The 14,014-nt window shown below is 43.4% G+C and overlaps 14 non-coding genes across 14 annotated transcripts; all 14 read right to left on the reverse strand.

Moving 5' to 3' along the window:
* Window positions 1–853: 853 nt before the first annotated feature.
* TRNAG-CCC (transfer RNA glycine (anticodon CCC)) lies at window positions 854–925 on the reverse strand. Its single transcript has one exon. It is a non-coding gene; the product is annotated as a tRNA-Gly (tRNA).
* A 549-nt stretch (window positions 926–1,474) lies between these two features.
* TRNAM-CAU (transfer RNA methionine (anticodon CAU)) lies at window positions 1,475–1,546 on the reverse strand. The gene has a single exon. It is a non-coding gene; the product is annotated as a tRNA-Met (tRNA).
* Window positions 1,547–2,174: 628 nt separating this feature from the next.
* TRNAG-UCC (transfer RNA glycine (anticodon UCC)) lies at window positions 2,175–2,246 on the reverse strand. The gene has a single exon. It is a non-coding gene; the product is annotated as a tRNA-Gly (tRNA).
* A 548-nt stretch (window positions 2,247–2,794) lies between these two features.
* TRNAM-CAU (transfer RNA methionine (anticodon CAU)) lies at window positions 2,795–2,866 on the reverse strand. Its single transcript has one exon. It is a non-coding gene; the product is annotated as a tRNA-Met (tRNA).
* Window positions 2,867–3,733: 867 nt separating this feature from the next.
* On the reverse strand, window positions 3,734–3,805 carry TRNAG-CCC (transfer RNA glycine (anticodon CCC)). Its single transcript has one exon. It is a non-coding gene; the product is annotated as a tRNA-Gly (tRNA).
* Window positions 3,806–5,054: 1,249 nt separating this feature from the next.
* On the reverse strand, window positions 5,055–5,126 carry TRNAG-UCC (transfer RNA glycine (anticodon UCC)). The gene has a single exon. It is a non-coding gene; the product is annotated as a tRNA-Gly (tRNA).
* A 1,487-nt stretch (window positions 5,127–6,613) lies between these two features.
* On the reverse strand, window positions 6,614–6,685 carry TRNAG-CCC (transfer RNA glycine (anticodon CCC)). Its single transcript has one exon. It is a non-coding gene; the product is annotated as a tRNA-Gly (tRNA).
* A 549-nt stretch (window positions 6,686–7,234) lies between these two features.
* On the reverse strand, window positions 7,235–7,306 carry TRNAM-CAU (transfer RNA methionine (anticodon CAU)). The gene has a single exon. It is a non-coding gene; the product is annotated as a tRNA-Met (tRNA).
* A 628-nt stretch (window positions 7,307–7,934) lies between these two features.
* TRNAG-UCC (transfer RNA glycine (anticodon UCC)) lies at window positions 7,935–8,006 on the reverse strand. Its single transcript has one exon. It is a non-coding gene; the product is annotated as a tRNA-Gly (tRNA).
* Window positions 8,007–8,554: 548 nt separating this feature from the next.
* Window positions 8,555–8,626, reverse strand: TRNAM-CAU (transfer RNA methionine (anticodon CAU)). Its single transcript has one exon. It is a non-coding gene; the product is annotated as a tRNA-Met (tRNA).
* An 867-nt stretch (window positions 8,627–9,493) lies between these two features.
* TRNAG-CCC (transfer RNA glycine (anticodon CCC)) lies at window positions 9,494–9,565 on the reverse strand. The gene has a single exon. It is a non-coding gene; the product is annotated as a tRNA-Gly (tRNA).
* Window positions 9,566–10,814: 1,249 nt separating this feature from the next.
* Window positions 10,815–10,886, reverse strand: TRNAG-UCC (transfer RNA glycine (anticodon UCC)). Its single transcript has one exon. It is a non-coding gene; the product is annotated as a tRNA-Gly (tRNA).
* A 548-nt stretch (window positions 10,887–11,434) lies between these two features.
* On the reverse strand, window positions 11,435–11,506 carry TRNAM-CAU (transfer RNA methionine (anticodon CAU)). The gene has a single exon. It is a non-coding gene; the product is annotated as a tRNA-Met (tRNA).
* Window positions 11,507–12,373: 867 nt separating this feature from the next.
* TRNAG-CCC (transfer RNA glycine (anticodon CCC)) lies at window positions 12,374–12,445 on the reverse strand. The gene has a single exon. It is a non-coding gene; the product is annotated as a tRNA-Gly (tRNA).
* Between the last annotated feature and the right edge of the window lie 1,569 nt (window positions 12,446–14,014).

Raw genomic sequence — 14,014 nt, forward strand, 5'->3', positions numbered from 1 at the left:
TTCTCTTTATGCAGATGAGGAGCATTCAGCAGAGTAGCATGGGATTGGTCGGGCTCTCACCTCATTTGCCTAAGTATATCGCAAGGCATGCTGGGTATAGAAAAACTTCATCTTCCCCTCTCACAATCAGTCATAACTGAAAGTCAGACACTCTCAGGCACTAGCCGTTTCAAACCTTTATCAAGACAGCAGCTCTTGAACCCTCTATATCTCTCTCTGTGATACTAGCGCTAGCATGCTCAGGATTTGGCTTTACCTGGGTGCCAGAGATCTACCCGGTGAGGGCTTGCCCGGTGTGAGGCTTTTGAGCGTTTGGGAGCGTTCTGGACGTTGGACAGGAAACTATGCAAATTTGAATCATCCAACCTTCCTGCTGCAGTGAGACGCTCTTTCCATGGACATCTGCCTCTTGGATTCCTCTCAACTTGCCTTCTGATAAAACATTTTGTGAGCCGCAGTTACCTTCGACAGCTACAAGGTGGCGCTACATGCAGGTGAGAGCACAAGTATGCACAAAATGTTAAGGACTTTTGACAGATTTATCGGTGGATCTTGTATATTTTTTTCAGAGGCTAGATATTGCCTAGAAATGCTTTCTAACATAGAGATGCTAGAGTTATAATGTCTGCCCACTGTAACATGTTTATTACCAGCACATGTGAGTGGTGACTCTGCTTTATGAAACTTATCATATATTAGGACAATGAATGTAGCAGAAGGGGCGATCGAGATGCTTGCCTACATATTTGTTTATTTTTTATATAATGGCTGATTAATCTGTTCATGATATTTCCATTTTGTGACATGTTGCATTAAAATATATCCTGCTTGCAGAATATATAAGTATTTGCATTGCGTTGGCCGGGAATCGAACCCGGGTCAACTGCTTGGGAAGCAGCTATGCTCACCACTATACCACCAACGCCCTCTGACATTTGCGCTCTCGGTTCTAAATATTATGACTCAGAGATCAATGACTATCTTGCACCTGCTTCAATGGTGCATTTGGTTTAGATACCAACATGAAAAGCAGTAGAACGTTATTTGCAGAGGGTAAGGAACTGGGGATTAAAACCAAGGACAAAGCTGTGCAGAAGAGAAGAATGGAAAGCAGCAGTACAATTAATATATATATAACATATAGAGGCAGCAAGGGAAGCAAAGCAGGGAAGAGAAAGAGAGAACATTCCATGAAATGCCCAGGAGATAGATAAGAGCAGAACAAAAAGGGAAGAATGAAATTCAAAGCCTGCACAGAAAAGTGTTTGAAGGTCCCACCAGTCATGTATGCTTATTATTGTGTGTCTTTACTTTCAAAGTACAGGGTGGATCCTTTGACACTCCCTCTCTTGTATTTCAGCAGACACAGATAGTTGAGAAGTCTTATATCACTTAGCTGGCACAAGCTTGCGCTTTTCCTTTCCGGCAGCGTGGAAATGACAGCTTGGTCCTTGGAAGAAAAATCAAGCAAAATTAGCAGAGGATGGTTTCGATCCATCGACCTCTGGGTTATGGGCCCAGCACGCTTCCGCTGCGCCACTCTGCTCCTTTTTCAGAGTGTTCTCTTTATGCAGATGAGGAGCATTCAGGGGAGTGACGTGGGCGTTCGGGACGTGAGAGGACGATGGGCAGGAAACTGTGCAAATTTGAAGCATTCATCCTTCCTGCTGCAGTCAGAGGCTCTTTCCAAGGACATCTGCCTCTTGGATTCCTCTCAACTTGCCTTCTGATAAAACATTTTGTGAGCCGCAGTTACCTTCGGCGCCTACAAGGTGGCGCTACATTCAGGTGAGAGCACAAGTATGCCCAAAATATTGGGGACTTTTGCCAGATTTATCGATGGATTTTACATATTTTTTTCAGAGGCTAGACATTACCTAGGAATGCTTTTTAACATAGAGATGCTTTAGTTATAATGTGTGGTCGGGCCTCAGCCCGTTCATTGTCTTCCCACTGTAACATATTTATTACCAGCTCATGTGAGTGGTGACTCTGCTTTATGAAACTTATCATATAGTAGGACAATGAGTATAGCAGAAGGGGCGATCGAGATGCTTGCCTACATATTTGTTTATTTTTTATATAATGGCTGATTAATCTGTTCATGATATTTCCATTTTGTGACATGTTGCATTAAAATATATCCTGATTGCAGAATATATAAGAATTGGTACTGCGTTGGCCGGGAATCGAACCCGGGTCAACTGCTTGGAAGGCAGCTATGCTCACCACTATACTACCAACGCCCTCTAATCTGTGCAATCTCGGTTCTCAACATTACGACCCTGAGTTCAATGTCTAACTTGCACCAGCTTCAATGGTGCATTTGGTTTAGATACCAACATGAGAAGCAGTAGAAAGGTTTTAGCAGATTGTAAGGAACTGGGATTGAAACCAAGGACAAAGCTGTGAAGAAGAGAAGAATGGTAAGCAGCAGTACAAATAATGGATATGAACATATAGAGGCAGCATGGGAAGCAAAGCAGGGGAAAGAAAGAGAGAACATTCCAGGAAATGCCCAGGAGATAGATAAGAGCAGAACAAAAAGGGAAGAATGATATTCAAAGCATGCCCAGAAAAGTGTTTGAAGGTCCCACCAGTCATTTATGCTTATTATTGTGTGTCTTTACTTTCAAGGTACAGGGTGGATCCCTTTGACGATCCCTCTCTTGTATTTCAGCAGACACAGATAGTTCAGAAGTCGTTTCTACCATAGCTGGCACAAGCTTGCGCTTTTCCTTGCTGGCAGCCTTAAAATGACAGCTTGGTCCTTGGAAGAAAAATCAAGCAAAACTAGCAGAGGATGGTTTCGATCCATCGACCTCTGGGTTATGGGCCCAGCACGCTTCCGCTGCGCCACTCTGCTGCTTTGGGAAAGTGTTCTCTTTATGCAGATGAGGAGCATTCAGCAGAGTAGCATGGGATTGGTCGGGCTCTCACCTCATTTGCCTAAGTATATCGCAAGGCATGCAGGTTATAGAAAAACTTCATCTTCCCCTCTCACAATCAGTCATAACTGAAAGTCAGACACTCTCAGGCACTAGCCGTTTCAAACCTTTATCAAGACAGCAGCTCTTGAACCCTCTATATCTCTCTCTGTGATACTAGCGCTAGCATGCTCAGGATTTGGCTTTACCTGGGTGCCAGAGATCTACCCGGTGAGGGCTTGCCCGGTGTGAGGCTTTTGAGCGTTTGGGAGCGTTCTGGACGTTGGACAGGAAACTATGCAAATTTGAATCATCCAACCTTCCTGCTGCAGTGAGACGCTCTTTCCATGGACATCTGCCTCTTGGATTCCTCTCAACTTGCCTTCTGATAAAACATTTTGTGAGCCGCAGTTACCTTCGACAGCTACAAGGTGGCGCTACATGCAGGTGAGAGCACAAGTATGCACAAAATGTTAAGGACTTTTGACAGATTTATCGGTGGATCTTGTATATTTTTTTCAGAGGCTAGATATTGCCTAGAAATGCTTTCTAACATAGAGATGCTAGAGTTATAATGTCTGCCCACTGTAACATATTTATTACCAGCACATGTGAGTGGTGACTCTGCTTTATGAAACTTATCATATATTAGGTCAATGAATGTAGCAGAAGGGGCGATCGAGATGCTTGCCTACATATTTGTTTATTTTTTATATAATGGCTGATTAATCTGTTCATGATATTTCCATTTTGTGACATGTTGCATTAAAATATATCCTGCTTGCAGAATATATAAGTATTTGCATTGCGTTGGCCGGGAATCGAACCCGGGTCAACTGCTTGGGAAGCAGCTATGCTCACCACTATACCACCAACGCCCTCTGACATTTGCGCTCTCGGTTCTAAATATTATGACTCAGAGATCAATGACTATCTTGCACCCGCTTCAATGGTGCATTTGGTTTAGATACCAACATGAAAAGCAGTAGAACGTTATTTGCAGAGGGTAAGGAACTGGGGATTAAAACCAAGGACAAAGCTGTGCAGAAGAGAAGAATGGAAAGCAGCAGTACAATTAATATATATATAACATATAGAGGCAGCAAGGGAAGCAAAGCAGGGAAGAGAAAGAGAGAACATTCCATGAAATGCCCAGGAGATAGATAAGAGCAGAACAAAAAGGGAAGAATGAAATTCAAAGCCTGCACAGAAAAGTGTTTGAAGGTCCCACCAGTCATGTATGGTTATTATTGTGTGTCTTTACTTTCAGAGTACAGGGTGGATCCTTTGACACTCCCTCTCTTGTATTTCAGCAGACACAGATAGTTGAGAAGTCTTATATCACTTAGCTGGCACAAGCTTGCGCTTTTCCTTTCCGGCAGCGTGGAAATGACAGCTTGGTCCTTGGAAGAAAAATCAAGCAAAATTAGCAGAGGATGGTTTCGATCCATCAACCTCTGGGTTATGGGCCCAGCACGCTTCCGCTGCGCCACTCTGCTCCTTTTTCAGAGTGTTCTCGTTATGCAGATGAGGAGCATTCAGGGGAGTGACGTGGGCGTTCGGGACGTGAGAGGACGATGGGCAGGAAACTGTGCAAATTTGAAGCATTCATCCTTCCTGCTGCAGTCAGAGGCTCTTTCCAAGGACATCTGCCTCTTGGATTCCTCTCAACTTGCCTTCTGATAAAACATTTTGTGAGCCGCAGTTACCTTCGGCGCCTACAAGGTGGCGCTACATTCAGGTGAGAGCACAAGTATGCCCAAAATATTGGGGACTTTTGCCAGATTTATCGATGGATTTTACATATTTTTTTCAGAGGCTAGACATTACCTAGGAATGCTTTTTAACATAGAGATGCTTTAGTTATAATGTGTGGTCGGGCCTCAGCCCGTTCATTGTCTTCCCACTGTAACATATTTATTACCAGCTCATGTGAGTGGTGACTCTGCTTTATGAAACTTATCATATAGTAGGACAATGAGTATAGCAGAATGGGCGATCGAGATGCTTGCCTACATATTTGTTTATTTTTTATATAATGGCTGATTAATCTGTTCATGATATTTCCATTTTGTGACATGTTGCATTAAAATATATCCTGATTGCAGAATATATAAGAATTGGTACTGCGTTGGCCGGGAATCGAACCCGGGTCAACTGCTTGGAAGGCAGCTATGCTCACCACTATACCACCAACGCCCTCTGATCTGTGCAATCTCGGTTCTCAACATTACGACCCTGAGTTCAATGTCTATCTTGCACCAGCTTCAATGGTGCATTTGGTTTAGATACCAACATGAGAAGCAGTAGAAAGGTTTTAGCAGATTGTAAGGAACTGGGATTGAAACCAAGGACAAAGCTGTGAAGAAGAGAAGAATGGTAAGCAGCAGTACAAATAATGGATATGAACATATAGAGGCAGCATGGGAAGCAAAGCAGGGGAAAGAAAGAGAGAACATTCCAGGAAATGCCCAGGAGATAGATAAGAGCAGAACAAAAAGGGAAGAATGATATTCAAAGCATGCCCAGAAAAGTGTTTGAAGGTCCCACCAGTCATTTATGCTTATTATTGTGTGTCTTTACTTTCAAGGTACAGGGTGGATCCCTTTGACGATCCCTCTCTTGTATTTCAGCAGACACAGATAGTTCAGAAGTCGTTTCTACCATAGCTGGCACAAGCTTGTGCTTTTCCTTGCTGGCAGCCTTAAAATGACAGCTTGGTCCTTGGAAGAAAAATCAAGCAAAACTAGCAGAGGATGGTTTCGATCCATCGACCTCTTGGTTACGGGCCCAGCACGCTTCCGCTGCGCCACTCTGCTGCTTTGGGAAAGTGTTCTCTTTATGCAGATGAGGAGCATTCAGCAGAGTAGCATGGGATTGGTCGGGCTCTCACCTCATTTGCCTAAGTATATCGCAAGGCATGCTGGGTATAGAAAAACTTCATCTTCCCCTCTCACAATCAGTCATAACTGAAAGTCAGACACTCTCAGGCACTAGCCGTTTCAAACCTTTATCAAGACAGCAGCTCTTGAACCCTCTATATCTCTCTCTGTGATACTAGCGCTAGCATGCTCAGGATTTGGCTTTACCTGGGTGCCAGAGATCTACCCGGTGAGGGCTTGCCCGGTGTGAGGCTTTTGAGCGTTTGGGAGCGTTCTGGACGTTGGACAGGAAACTATGCAAATTTGAATCATCCAACCTTCCTGCTGCAGTGAGACGCTCTTTCCATGGACATCTGCCTCTTGGATTCCTCTCAACTTGCCTTCTGATAAAACATTTTGTGAGCCGCAGTTACCTTCGACAGCTACAAGGTGGCGCTACATGCAGGTGAGAGCACAAGTATGCACAAAATGTTAAGGACTTTTGACAGATTTATCGGTGGATCTTGTATATTTTTTTCAGAGGCTAGATATTGCCTAGAAATGCTTTCTAACATAGAGATGCTAGAGTTATAATGTCTGCCCACTGTAACATGTTTATTACCAGCACATGTGAGTGGTGACTCTGCTTTATGAAACTTATCATATATTAGGACAATGAATGTAGCAGAAGGGGCGATCGAGATGCTTGCCTACATATTTGTTTATTTTTTATATAATGGCTGATTAATCTGTTCATGATATTTCCATTTTGTGACATGTTGCATTAAAATATATCCTGCTTGCAGAATACATAAGTATTTGCATTGCGTTGGCCGGGAATCGAACCCGGGTCAACTGCTTGGGAAGCAGCTATGCTCACCACTATACCACCAACGCCCTCTGACATTTGCGCTCTCGGTTCTAAATATTATGACTCAGAGATCAATGACTATCTTGCACCTGCTTCAATGGTGCATTTGGTTTAGATACCAACATGAAAAGCAGTAGAACGTTATTTGCAGAGGGTAAGGAACTGGGGATTAAAACCAAGGACAAAGCTGTGCAGAAGAGAAGAATGGAAAGCAGCAGTACAATTAATATATATATAACATATAGAGGCAGCAAGGGAAGCAAAGCAGGGAAGAGAAAGAGAGAACATTCCATGAAATGCCCAGGAGATAGATAAGAGCAGAACAAAAAGGGAAGAATGAAATTCAAAGCCTGCACAGAAAAGTGTTTGAAGGTCCCACCAGTCATGTATGCTTATTATTGTGTGTCTTTACTTTCAAAGTACAGGGTGGATCCTTTGACACTCCCTCTCTTGTATTTCAGCAGACACAGATAGTTGAGAAGTCTTATATCACTTAGCTGGCACAAGCTTGCGCTTTTCCTTTCCGGCAGCGTGGAAATGACAGCTTGGTCCTTGGAAGAAAAATCAAGCAAAATTAGCAGAGGATGGTTTCGATCCATCGACCTCTGGGTTATGGGCCCAGCACGCTTCCGCTGCGCCACTCTGCTCCTTTTTCAGAGTGTTCTCTTTATGCAGATGAGGAGCATTCAGGGGAGTGACGTGGGCGTTCGGGACGTGAGAGGACGATGGGCAGGAAACTGTGCAAATTTGAAGCATTCATCCTTCCTGCTGCAGTCAGAGGCTCTTTCCAAGGACATCTGCCTCTTGGATTCCTCTCAACTTGCCTTCTGATAAAACATTTTGTGAGCCGCAGTTACCTTCGGCGCCTACAAGGTGGCGCTACATTCAGGTGAGAGCACAAGTATGCCCAAAATATTGGGGACTTTTGCCAGATTTATCGATGGATTTTACATATTTTTTTCAGAGGCTAGACATTACCTAGGAATGCTTTTTAACATAGAGATGCTTTAGTTATAATGTGTGGTCGGGCCTCAGCCCGTTCATTGTCTTCCCACTGTAACATATTTATTACCAGCTCATGTGAGTGGTGACTCTGCTTTATGAAACTTATCATATAGTAGGACAATGAGTATAGCAGAAGGGGCGATCGAGATGCTTGCCTACATATTTGTTTATTTTTTATATAATGGCTGATTAATCTGTTCATGATATTTCCATTTTGTGACATGTTGCATTAAAATATATCCTGATTGCAGAATATATAAGAATTGGTACTGCGTTGGCCGGGAATCGAACCCGGGTCAACTGCTTGGAAGGCAGCTATGCTCACCACTATACCACCAACGCCCTCTGATCTGTGCAATCTCGGTTCTCAACATTACGACCCTGAGTTCAATGTCTATCTTGCACCAGCTTCAATGGTGCATTTGGTTTAGATACCAACATGAGAAGCAGTAGAAAGGTTTTAGCAGATTGTAAGGAACTGGGATTGAAACCAAGGACAAAGCTGTGAAGAAGAGAAGAATGGTAAGCAGCAGTACAAATAATGGATATGAACATATAGAGGCAGCATGGGAAGCAAAGCAGGGGAAAGAAAGAGAGAACATTCCAGGAAATGCCCAGGAGATAGATAAGAGCAGAACAAAAAGGGAAGAATGATATTCAAAGCATGCCCAGAAAAGTGTTTGAAGGTCCCACCAGTCATTTATGCTTATTATTGTGTGTCTTTACTTTCAAGGTACAGGGTGGATCCCTTTGACGATCCCTCTCTTGTATTTCAGCAGACACAGATAGTTCAGAAGTCGTTTCTACCATAGCTGGCACAAGCTTGCGCTTTTCCTTGCTGGCAGCCTTAAAATGACAGCTTGGTCCTTGGAAGAAAAATCAAGCAAAACTAGCAGAGGATGGTTTCGATCCATCGACCTCTGGGTTATGGGCCCAGCACGCTTCCGCTGCGCCACTCTGCTGCTTTGGGAAAGTGTTCTCTTTATGCAGATGAGGAGCATTCAGCAGAGTAGCATGGGATTGGTCGGGCTCTCACCTCATTTGCCTAAGTATATCGCAAGGCATGCTGGGTATAGAAAAACTTCATCTTCCCCTCTCACAATCAGTGATAACTGAAAGTCAGACACTCTCAGGCACTAGCCGTTTCAAACCTTTATCAAGACAGCAGCTCTTGAACCCTCTATATCTCTCTCTGTGATACTAGCGCTAGCATGCTCAGGATTTGGCTTTACCTGGGTGCCAGAGATCTACCCGGTGAGGGCTTGCCCGGTGTGAGGCTTTTGAGCGTTTGGGAGCGTTCTGGACGTTGGACAGGAAACTATGCAAATTTGAATCATCCAACCTTCCTACTGCAGTGAGACGCTCTTTCCATGGACATCTGCCTCTTGGATTCCTCTCAACTTGCCTTCTGATAAAACATTTTGTGAGCCGCAGTTACCTTCGACAGCTACAAGGTGGCGCTACATGCAGGTGAGAGCACAAGTATGCACAAAATGTTAAGGACTTTTGACAGATTTATCGGTGGATCTTGTATATTTTTTTCAGAGGCTAGATATTGCCTAGAAATGCTTTCTAACATAGAGATGCTAGAGTTATAATGTCTGCCCACTGTAACATGTTTATTACCAGCACATGTGAGTGGTGACTCTGCTTTATGAAACTTATCATATATTAGGACAATGAATGTAGCAGAAGGGGCGATCGAGATGCTTGCCTACATATTTGTTTATTTTTTATATAATGGCTGATTAATCTGTTCATGATATTTCCATTTTGTGACATGTTGCATTAAAATATATCCTGCTTGCAGAATATATAAGTATTTGCATTGCGTTGGCCAGGAATCGAACCCGGGTCAACTGCTTGGGAAGCAGCTATGCTCACCACTATACCACCAACGCCCTCTGACATTTGTGCTCTCGGTTCTAAATATTATGACTCAGAGATCAATGACTATCTTGCACCTGCTTCAATGGTGCATTTGGTTTAGATACCAACATGAAAAGCAGTAGAACGTTATTTGCAGAGGGTAAGGAACTGGGGATTAAAACCAAGGACAAAGCTGTGCAGAAGAGAAGAATGGAAAGCAGCAGTACAATTAATATATATATAACATATAGAGGCAGCAAGGGAAGCAAAGCAGGGAAGAGAAAGAGAGAACATTCCATGAAATGCCCAGGAGATAGATAAGAACAGAACAAAAAGGGAAGAATGAAATTCAAAGCCTGCACAGAAAAGTGTTTGAAGGTCCCACCAGTCATGTATGCTTATTATTGTGTGTCTTTACTTTCAAAGTACAGGGTGGATCCTTTGACACTCCCTCTCTTGTATTTCAGCAGACACAGATAGTTGAGAAGTCTTATATCACTTAGCTGGCACAAGCTTGCGCTTTTCCTTTCCGGCAGCGTGGAAATGACAGCTTGGTCCTTGGAAGAAAAATCAAGCAAAATTAGCAGAGGATGGTTTCGATCCATCGACCTCTGGGTTATGGGCCCAGCATGCTTCCGCTGCGCCACTCTGCTCCTTTTTCAGAGTGTTCTCTTTATGCAGATGAGGAGCATTCAGGGGAGTGACGTGGGCGTTCGGGACGTGAGAGGACGATGGGCAGGAAACTGTGCAAATTTGAAGCATTCATCCTTCCTGCTGCAGTCAGAGGCTCTTTCCAAGGACATCTGCCTCTTGGATTCCTCTCAACTTGCCTTCTGATAAAACATTTTGTGAGCCGCAGTTACCTTCGGCGCCTACAAGGTGGCGCTACATTCAGGTGAGAGCACAAGTATGCCCAAAATATTGGGGACTTTTGCCAGATTTATCGATGGATTTTACATATTTTTTTCAGAGGCTAGACATTACCTAGGAATGCTTTTTAACATAGAGATGCTTTAGTTATAATGTGTGGTCGGGCCTCAGCCCGTTCATTGTCTTCCCACTGTAACATATTTATTACCAGCTCATGTGAGTGGTGACTCTGCTTTATGAAACTTATCATATAGTAGGACAATGAGTATAGCAGAAGGGGCGATCGAGATGCTTGCCTACATATTTGTTTATTTTTTATATAATGGCTGATTAATCTGTTCATGATATTTCCATTTTGTGACATGTTGCATTAAAATATATCCTGATTGCAGAATATATAAGAATTGGTACTGCGTTGGCCGGGAATCGAACCCGGGTCAACTGCTTGGAAGGCAGCTATGCTCACCACTATACCACCGACGCCCTCTGATCTGTGCAATCTCGGTTCTCAACATTACGACCCTGAGTTCAATGTCTATCTTGCACCAGCTTCAATGGTGCATTTGGTTTAGATACCAACATGAGAAGCAGTAGAAAGGTTTTAGCAGATTGTAAGGAACTGGGATTGAAACCAAGGACAAAGCTGTGAAGAAGAGAAGAATGGTAAGCAGCAGTACAAATAATGGATATGAACATATAGAGGCAGCATGGGAAGCAAAGCAGGGGAAAGAAAGAGAGAACATTCCAGGAAATGCCCAGGAGATAGATAAGAGCAGAACAAAAAGGGAAGAATGATATTCAAAGCATGCCCAGAAAAGTGTTTGAAGGTCCCACCAGTCATTTATGCTTATTATTGTGTGTCTTTACTTTCAAGGTACAGGGTGGATCCCTTTGACGATCCCTCTCTTGTATTTCAGCAGACACAGATAGTTCAGAAGTCGTTTCTACCATAGCTGGCACAAGCTTGCGCTTTTCCTTGCTGGCAGCCTTAAAATGACAGCTTGGTCCTTGGAAGAAAAATCAAGCAAAACTAGCAGAGGATGGTTTCGATCCATCGACCTCTGGGTTATGGGCCCAGCACGCTTCCGCTGCGCCACTCTGCTGCTTTGGGAAAGTGTTCTCTTTATGCAGATGAGGAGCATTCAGCAGAGTAGCATGGGATTGGTCGGGCTCTCACCTCATTTGCCTAAGTATATCGCAAGGCATGCTGGGTATAGAAAAACTTCATCTTCCCCTCTCACAATCAGTCATAACTGAAAGTCAGACACTCTCAGGCACTAGCCGTTTCAAACCTTTATCAAGACAGCAGCTCTTGAACCCTCTATATCTCTCTCTGTGATACTAGCGCTAGCATGCTCAGGATTTGGCTTTACCTGGGTGCCAGAGATCTACCCGGTGAGGGCTTGCCTGGTGTGAGGCTTTTGAGCGTTTGGGAGCGTTCTGGACGTTGGACAGGAAACTATGCAAATTTGAATCATCCAACCTTCCTGCTGCAGTGAGACGCTCTTTCCATGGACATCTGCCTCTTGGATTCCTCTCAACTTGCCTTCTGATAAAACATTTTGTGAGCCGCAGTTACCTTCGACAGCTACAAGGTGGCGCTACATGCAGGTGAGAGCACAAGTATGCACAAAATGTTAAGGACTTTTGACAGATTTATCGGTGGATCTTGTATATTTTTTTCAGAGGCTAGATATTGCCTAGAAATGCTTTCTAACATAGAGATGCTAGAGTTATAATGTCTGCCCACTGTAACATATTTATTACCAGCACATGTGAGTGGTGACTCTGCTTTATGAAACTTATCATATATTAGGACAATGAATGTAGCAGAAGGGGCGATCGAGATGCTTGCCTACATATTTGTTTATTTTTTATATAATGGCTGATTAATCTGTTCATGATATTTCCATTTTGTGACATGTTGCATTAAAATATATCCTGCTTGCAGAATATATAAATATTTGCATTGCGTTGGCCGGGAATCGAACCCGGGTCAACTGCTTGGGAAGCAGCTATGCTCACCACTATACAACCAACGCCCTCTGACATTTGCGCTCTCGGTTCTAAATATTATGACTCAGAGATCAATGACTATCTTGCACCTGCTTCAATGGTGCATTTGGTTTAGATACCAACATGAAAAGCAGTAGAACGTTATTTGCAGAGGGTAAGGAACTGGGGATTAAAACCAAGGACAAAGCTGTGCAGAAGAGAAGAATGGAAAGCAGCAGTACAATTAATATATATATAACATATAGAGGCAGCAAGGGAAGCAAAGCAGGGAAGAGAAAGAGAGAACATTCCATGAAATGCCCAGGAGATAGATAAGAGCAGAACAAAAAGGGAAGAATGAAATTCAAAGCCTGCACAGAAAAGTGTTTGAAGGTCCCACCAGTCATGTATGCTTATTATTGTGTGTCTTTACTTTCAAAGTACAGGGTGGATCCTTTGACACTCCCTCTCTTGTATTTCAGCAGACACAGATAGTTGAGAAGTCTTATATCACTTAGCTGGCACACGCTTGCGCTTTTCCTTTCCGGCAGCGTGGAAATGACAGCTTGGTCCTTGGAAGAAAAATCAAGCAAAATTAGCAGAGGATGGTTTCGATCCATTGACCTCTGGGTTATGGGCCCAGCACGCTTCCGCTGCGCCACTCTGCTCCTTTTTCAGAGTGTTCTCTTTATGCAGATGAGGAGCATTCAGGGGAGTGACGTGGGCGTTCGGGACGTGAGAGGACGATGGGCAGGAAACTGTGCAAATTTGAAGCATTCATCCTTCCTGCTGCAGTCAGAGGCTCTTTCCAAGGACATCTGCCTCTTGGATTCCTCTCAACTTGCCTTCTGATAAAACATTTTGTGAGCCGCAGTTACCTTCGGCGCCTACAAGGTGGCGCTACATTCAGGTGAGAGCACAAGTATGCCCAAAATATTGGGGACTTTTGCCAGATTTATCGATGGATTTTACATATTTTTTTTAGAGGCTAGACATTACCTAGGAATGCTTTTTAACATAGAGATGCTTTAGTTATAATGTGTGGTCGGGCCTCAGCCCGTTCATTGTCTTCCCACTGTAACATATTTATTACCAGCTCATGTGAGTGGTGACTCTGCTTTATGAAACTTATCATATAGTAGGACAATGAGTATAGCAGAAGGGGCGATCGAGATGCTTGCCTACATATTTGTTTATTTTTTATATAATGGCTGATTAATCTGTTCATGATATTTCCATTTTGTGACATGTTGCATTAAAATATATCCTGATTGCAGAATATATAAGAATTGGTACTGCGTTGGCCGCGAATCGAACCCGGGTCAACTGCTTGGAAGGCAGCTATGCTCACCACTATACCACCGACACCCTCTGATCTGTGCAATCTCGGTTCTCAACATTACGACCCTGAGTTCAATGTCTATCTTGCACCAGCTTCAATGGTGCATTTGGTTTAGATACCAACATGAGAAGCAGTAGAAAGGTTTTAGCAGATTGTAAGGAACTGGGATTGAAAGCAAGGACAAAGCTGTGAAGAAGAGAAGAATGGTAAGCAGCAGTACAAATAATGGATATGAACATATAGAGGCAGCATGGGAAGCAAAGCAGGGGAAAGA

The sequence above is a fragment of the Lissotriton helveticus genome, chromosome 11 (genome assembly GCF_964261635.1).
Source record: "Lissotriton helveticus chromosome 11, aLisHel1.1, whole genome shotgun sequence".
NCBI classification, from domain to species: domain Eukaryota; kingdom Metazoa; phylum Chordata; class Amphibia; order Caudata; family Salamandridae; genus Lissotriton; species Lissotriton helveticus.